Source organism: Palaemon carinicauda, chromosome 30 (genome assembly GCF_036898095.1).
Source record: "Palaemon carinicauda isolate YSFRI2023 chromosome 30, ASM3689809v2, whole genome shotgun sequence".
In the NCBI taxonomy this organism is placed as follows: Eukaryota; Metazoa; Arthropoda; class Malacostraca; order Decapoda; family Palaemonidae; genus Palaemon; species Palaemon carinicauda.
In genome coordinates this window covers 43,497,685-43,505,184 of record NC_090754.1, presented here as the reverse complement: position 1 = coordinate 43,505,184, position 7,500 = coordinate 43,497,685, and the positions used below count along the sequence as shown (strand labels likewise).

The following is a 7,500-nucleotide window of genomic DNA, read 5'->3' as shown; positions in this document are numbered from 1 at the left end:
AACGATAGTAAATGAATGAAGCTCTCATGTTCTCTTTTAATTCATCATTTATTTCACTGCAAATATTTTTAGAATCATAGCATTTCATTTGAATCAAGTACTGTTAAGTTATTGAATTATTGTTACCCGTATTTTTTTTTTTTTTTTTTTTTTTTTTTTTTTGTAATTTATAATTATTATCGTAGTAATTTTTCAAAATAGTCAGTCATCCCCCTCTTCAATTGATATAAGTATTCTAGAATATTTAACACAGATACCGAAAAAGAATTATTCAGTTTGCTATTATGCTTTATACAAATTGGAATAAAATAGAAAATTTTGATACAGAGAGTTAAAAGATCATATTGAAAAATACTTAAATCAATTGGCAAGACTTTCAAAAACAGAAAAGATTATTACAAACGTTCTAGGATTGTTAAATAAAGTTGATTTTCTGGTTTGCTGGAATTATGAATTTCAATTTGTATAATTTCAAAAGACGTTTATTTCCTTCTTATGACTTTCAATGTAATTTCAGAACTGACTAATTTAATCGGAAATGTGAATTACGTCTTAAACTTCAGGCGTTACCAATGATCATGTTGTTCATTGGATATAAGAGAAGAAGTTAGTTTGTTGTCTATAATCAGATTCTATACCAATACATATTTATATGATAATTTCATAATGTGGTTTCTTGCTTATTCAAAACCATTTAGAAACAAATTTCAAACTTCTTATCAACTTTTCAGGAAGCACCCTTCTTGGTTTTGATCATTCAAAGCTGCTCTCGTTTATAACTCATCCTTATTGAATTAATATATAATATTGCACTTTGACTTAGTCTTTAGTAGTTTAATATGTTACTTTTTTCCATTATAATCTGTTTTTTTTTTCTTGATCTTAAGACACTATATATATGTATATATATATATATATATATATATATATATATATATATATATATATATATTATATATATATATATATATATATATATATTTTATATATATATATATATATATATATATATATATATATATATATATATTAGTTACTGATATGAGTTATACAGGTGAGTTTTCCAGCGGCTGACTGTGACAGGCTAACAAAACCCATTACATTTTTTTTTTAAATTATTCTGTTTCCCCTCAAGAAGAGAACTCCCTCACGTACAAATTTCAACAATGAATCTCATATTAAAGTCCATGTATCATTGTGCTTTTAAATGTTGCATATGGTATTGAGTTTGAAGTTGTGAAAATTATAATTTAGTATTGGTTCTTAACCGTAAAAGTACAAAGGCGACAAGAGTTTGGTTTTATAACTTGATCTGTGAATGAGATTCGGAACTCTTATGAAACATGCGTTAACGTTGCGTGTCAAGATGTTTATCTTTTCTTATGGTATTTATTACTCGGATTTGGATAAGATATGAATTTGTATCGAGTATCTTATCAACCAAAAAACGTAGACCATGATTCTTATCAGTAATAGAGATATTTTATAATTTACGAATTACTGGCTGCTTCGTGAAATATGTTTGAATCTTCCTGTACAACCTTCCTCTCATTGTATGAAATGAGTTTTTTATTTATCAGAGTTATCTAGAAAATCAAGATACCTTGCTTATCGTCTACGATGATAGACAAGTAATTATGTTAAGCGGATTATTGTAAATAGAGTTTCAAGCACTATTTCTATGTTCTTTTTATATTTGTGTTCCATTAACGGCTTTTTGCATCATGAAACCCGTTTGAAACACAAAAATAAACACGTAAATATTTTCTGTGAATATCAGCTAACATCAATAGATGCAGATGGTGCTCGCAAGAAACAGCAATCAATACGTTTGCCATCGGTTCTTGTTTACACAAGCTAGTGCTATCAAGGGGAAAAACAAAAATACTATTGACTTTTGAGCTGAAGGAAATGAAAGATCAAGTATATGATTTATCAAGATAATTATCATTGTTCTCTAAATAATCTAATTATAATAACAAAGAGATTGTAGATATCAAATAGATATTTTGAAACATTTCCCAATAAATTGTTGGAAAAAGTTCAAAACAGAGAAACCTGTGTTTATTTGAATTTGAAGGAATACGAATAACTAGAATTTTACTGTTAAAACAAAATAACGAGTGTGTGTGGTTCATGTAACTACTCGGGAAATCTTTAATAAAATGTAGTAGCGAATGATATTGGACCAAACTGGATATGCGCACCATGAAAGATTTGTTTATTTCTTAATGTTCTAGGCCGAGCATTAGTTGAATGTTTTCTGTCCTGCTCAGCTAAGGTTCACCTGAAAAGAAAAATAGAATTCTACTTTTTCAGTCTGATTGAATGTATTTATTATTTAAACTCCAAAAGAATAAAAAAAAGAGTAAATATATATATTAACAAATGAAAATTTTTGCTTGCTGAAAACCAGTGAAGAATTATGACAAGCAAATGTTCTTTGTAATCAATCTCCAAAAGTTGTATTATTTAGGGAATTTTTATTTTATAATGAATTCAAATTACTCACATTTACATTATTTTATTTTTCCGTTTAATTTCAGGATGGAATGATGAATCAAAATTTAGATAAAACTACGAAACTTGGGGAATCCCACCATACAGGAGTAGACACAGAGTTCATGCTGGAAAACAATTAATACGAATATACAAGGTTAGTGTTCTCATTTGATCCTGTACATAGAAATAGAATCAAATTTTCATTTGCTTCTCTAATAAACTGTGTTCCCGTAAGGGGGTAATGTTGTCGGGGCTTTTCAAGCGATGCACTATAGGCATTACTTATAGGCCCCTATCTGCATTTCCTTTTAACCTCTTACTATATCTCCCTTCCTGATTGTTTCATCAACATTGAATTATGACCTATTACATTTTCCTTCTTATTGCAACTGAGGGGTTTGTCTCCCTTTTTCACATAGGTGCTAGATGGCCTCCCTGGCGTTCTGGTCCAAATTCACGAACTCAAATAAATTTCCAAATAATTTAGTGACATCTGACCTCATCAAACACAAATGGGGCTAGATTTAAGATGTTGAACATGAATCAACAGCACAAATTTGACACGCGTTCAGACATGCAGTACCAAGGTTTATGGACCATGTGCACTTCATGCCTACCTCTACCTCACGCCGTAAAGAGGTGCTAGTATCTGCTGTATTTAACTAAAAGGACATAGGGATGAGAAATAAGAGACCTTTGTCCTTGTGTTTCCACTCCTTCAAATTGAAACACACACACACACACACACATATATATATATATATATATATATATATATATATATATATATATATATATATACATATATATATATATATATATATATATGTATGTATATATATATATATATATATATATATATATATATATATATATATATATATATATATGTACTAAGTTGGTTTATTGTGAACGAACAGACTAAACTCTTCCACCATCGCCAATCCGTAATGGCCAGCGTGGTGATGAAAAATGTCCATACTTTAGACATGAATAAGGACATGCCTGAGGCTTTTGTCATGCAGTGGACTAGAAACTGCTGCATTTGTTGTATGTATACAACTTTTTTACCCTGATTGGAATAGCAACCAAAGACTTTAGCCTGATTTATCAACAAATCATTGCTGCTTAGATTGCTAATTTGTTTTTCCAGTAACCATTTTCATTTGGGAAAAATTTTAAGCGATAATCCGGGATGTAACACGGTCCAGAAATTGTTTGCTAAATACTGTACTTGTGCAGCAGTAAGGCTGAAGGGCTCGCTGCTAACATCCTAACCCTAGAAGACTTGATGTCCAAACTATAATCTGTACCCTTCTTGATGCCGCCTCTTCTTAAGCGAATTGATATATATATATATATATGTGTGTGTGTGTGTGTGTGTGTGTGTATATATATATATATATATATATATATATATATATATATATATATATATATATATATTAAGTCTCATTCACCAGATACATACCGATATGAGAACTGTGTATTGAATGCTAAATTTTTTATTACCCGGTATTTTTGGACACATTTTTCAGTGGTACCCTTTGAATTTCATAATAGTTGGATAGAAGAGGGAAATAAAGCTGTAAGTGTTTGGATGATTATATTAGAGGGTAACTAAAAAAAGGGGAAATTGTTTTGTTTACAGCTGCAGGAGAAAATGAAAGATAACTCGTGCAGTAAATAAACGGATGAATGTGGTTATCAAGGGAAAGGATGGTTTTTGTTGTAAATCTATTGATAAATCTTAACAAATAATTTAGGGATTAAAGGATGTTCTTTTGATAGATAAATGCAGAGAGATTGAATATTAAACGATTAGATCTCGGAACAAAAGTTGCTGCTCTCTGAGAAAATATAGTCCTTTGATGATCGAGTCTCGTTTTCAGAAATATGTAATTATTTTTAATAAATAAAAAGCCTCGTCTAGTCGACATTGAAGAACTATAGGGCGTAATTAAAGTTACAAAAGGAAAGGTGCTAAAAGTTAGGATTACAATGTATGTCTGTGATTCAAGGATGAAGGTGAAAGTTAACTTTTTTGGTTTGGTACGTTTGGAAAGAGTAAGTTCAATTGGATTGTGACAGGAGTGATGGTAATTGTTAAATGATCCTGATAATACTCATTAGGTCGATGTGTATGGTAGGATTTAGATTTATTAAAGGAGACAGTCGTCAGAGTGAATTGATAATAAACAAAACAGTGTAGGTTTAGACAAGAAAATGTGTATTTTGATGAAGACGATTGAGAGTAAATGGAAGGCAACAGTAAATAGCATATATTAGCATAAAGAAGTCTATGATAGAATTATTAGAGATGCGATATGGAGGCTTCTGAAGATGTTAGATAATAATATAATGAGATTAATTAAGTTACTTAATAATTAAAGATCTTATTATGCGTAAATATTCTAGTGAAAAGGGGGTTCTGAGACACAGATATGTCTTACAGCCTTAACACATAACTTAGTTACAAGTTTATTTCATAAATGTTAAAATAATCAGGAAATCTTCACCATATTCGATAATATCGTAATGTTACAACCTTTTTATATATACTGTAAGTATTGATAAATTAGATGTTTTTAGTCTCCAATAACTGCTTTTATGAATTATTGGTTCTTTGGTGTCCTTGCCTTTATTCTCTATTTTTTAAAAGATTTATTTTGACCATAATATGCATGTTATGTGCCTGTCAATAAACATTTCCTTTTTTTTTTTAATAGAAACTAGTGTTCGTTTATTTAGTCACTGAAGATGCATTGTGGTTGTAATTGTAGAATATGTGCCGCTTCTCAATTTTAGTTGTGCTACCATTATCAGTATCATAGAACTGATTTTTTTTTCCTGATTTTTATCAGCATTCTTCGTCATTCCATTTGTTATCCTAACCTGTGTATGGCTATGACTCATTCCTCCATATTTTCTCCCTGCATGCTTATCGTTGTTGTTTTTTTTTTTTTTATATATATATATATATATTGATTCAATCTTGGGCTATATGTACTAGATATTCATCCAGTATCCCCAAGTATTTTTGTGCTTAATTATTCTGTGCATCAGATTTTTACATGCGTACAATAAAATTACTATTCAGCATGTAGGTTGTACAAAAATGTTTTTTGAACATATTGGTTAATAATAGGTCACGCACTTTTTCTCATTGTTTGATATGTAAAGGATTTCAATGTCAAATTCCTCTTATTTTTTCTATTTTTTTTTTTTACAACATGACAGCGTATTCAAAACAATCAATGGCGTCATTCCTTATTCCTGTGGTAAATAAATACTAAAATATAATAATTATTAGCAAACTTTAAATAAATAGAAAAACCTTTGTTCCGATAAGTTGAGATGAAATACGGTCGCTTGTTAACTTTCATCAGAAAATAAAATGAGTTTAATGAACTTCTCGACGATTCTCGTTAATTAGTTCTGTCTTTTCATCTTCGATAAGCCTTTAATTCCTACAGTCGTAAAGTTAATGTTCTGGGAGATGAACAAATTATACGATTGTTAGCAAGGGATTTCCTAAAATCCCCGAGAGAGCAGTAATTGAGTAAAAATAAAATCGGCATTAATCATTAAAATGGTTCGATTTATATCGATTTTTTTTTTGGTAAATCATATTGAAATGTTAACGTAACTAATTAGAGAAACACTACACTAAATTTAGGAATATTTTATGCTTCGGTATGGTGATGATATTTTGTCATTTCACGTAATGTATATCTATTATGTTTAGATGTCTTATATTAAAGGATTCATCGTGTGGCGGAAAGCGAAAAGCAAATAAAACCAGACCCTTAAATGTTAATTACTGGCAAACGTCTCTTCTCAAATGTTCTACTTTCGTTATCTATACAACTGGCTGGAATTGTTGTAGAAGAGTATTCGGTATGACATATCAGAAAGTCTGAAAGGGAAAGCCTATAAAGTGGTGGTAAGATCAACTATGCTGTATGGTTTGGTGACCATATCTTTAACCAAGAATCAAGAAGCAGAGATGGAATTTGCAGAAATCAAATTGTCGAGATTCGCAATTGGGATAACGGGGGATGTTCAGAAATATATTGATTGGAGAAACTGCACATGTTAATCAGTTTGGAAAGAAAGCAACGGAAGCAAGGCTAACGTGGTTCGGGCACCAGAAGAGAAGGGAAGTAGAGTATGTTGGGAGGAGGATGCTAAGCATGGAGCTAATAGGTAGAAGTAGGAGAGGAAGACTTAAGAGGCGATTGATGGATTCAATAAGAGAAGATATGGTGGTAGTTGACATGCCAGACGTGGATTCAGTGGGCACAAATAAAATGAGACAAATGGTCTTCCATGTCTACTCCTGAATAAGAGAAACCAAACGCCTGAATATGGCACACACCGGGGGCCACGACATATTGATATGGTGATGAATACTGTGCTTGCCAGGAACCGTGGGCGTTTGGTGAAGTTCTGGATGGAACACATCCTGGTACGACGTGAGGAGATGGGTGTAGACCTCCTTGCACTGATGTGGAGTGCGAGGTCGAAGAGGTCAGATAGCAGAAGTATCGACGAGTATGAGTCTTTGTTGACTAATCATCAATGCGCCGCATCTTCCAGGAGGTGGAAATGGACGAGGAAATCCACTGTGAGTAGTGTTAATATTGCGTTGGCAATGAGGATTTTCTAATGGTATTTGGAGCTCCCAAACAATAGTTTGAGTGTCTCGTGCCTGTGGGTGGGGATTTAAGATTTGTTGGCATTTACCAGCGGGACGTCAACAAGTTTTCTTATCAAGAAAGACTGGGTCTCCATTCATCACCTGAAACTTGCGTAACTCTTGCTAGATGACCCGCTTATTGTTTGTCTCTAAATCAGTACACCCTATTTCACATGTGTTTCTTTTTTAAGGGTCATACACAGTAAAACTATTGCTTTTTTATTTCTCGCTATCTACTGCACTGATAATTGCTTTTTTTATCTCTCACTATCTACTGAACTGATTATAGAACAACC

The 7,500-nt window shown here is 31.7% G+C and overlaps 1 protein-coding gene across 1 annotated transcript in view; it reads left to right on the top strand.

Annotated features, from left to right (window-relative positions):
* The first annotated feature begins 2,545 nt into the window (after positions 1-2,545).
* LOC137623061 (nephrin-like) overlaps positions 2,546-7,500 on the top strand; it is a 735,729-nt gene continuing 730,774 nt past the window's right edge. The window contains exon 1 of the mRNA XM_068353701.1: positions 2,546-2,656. The gene's annotated coding sequence lies outside the window, so the exon portion shown is untranslated. The remainder of the gene's footprint in view (positions 2,657-7,500) is intronic.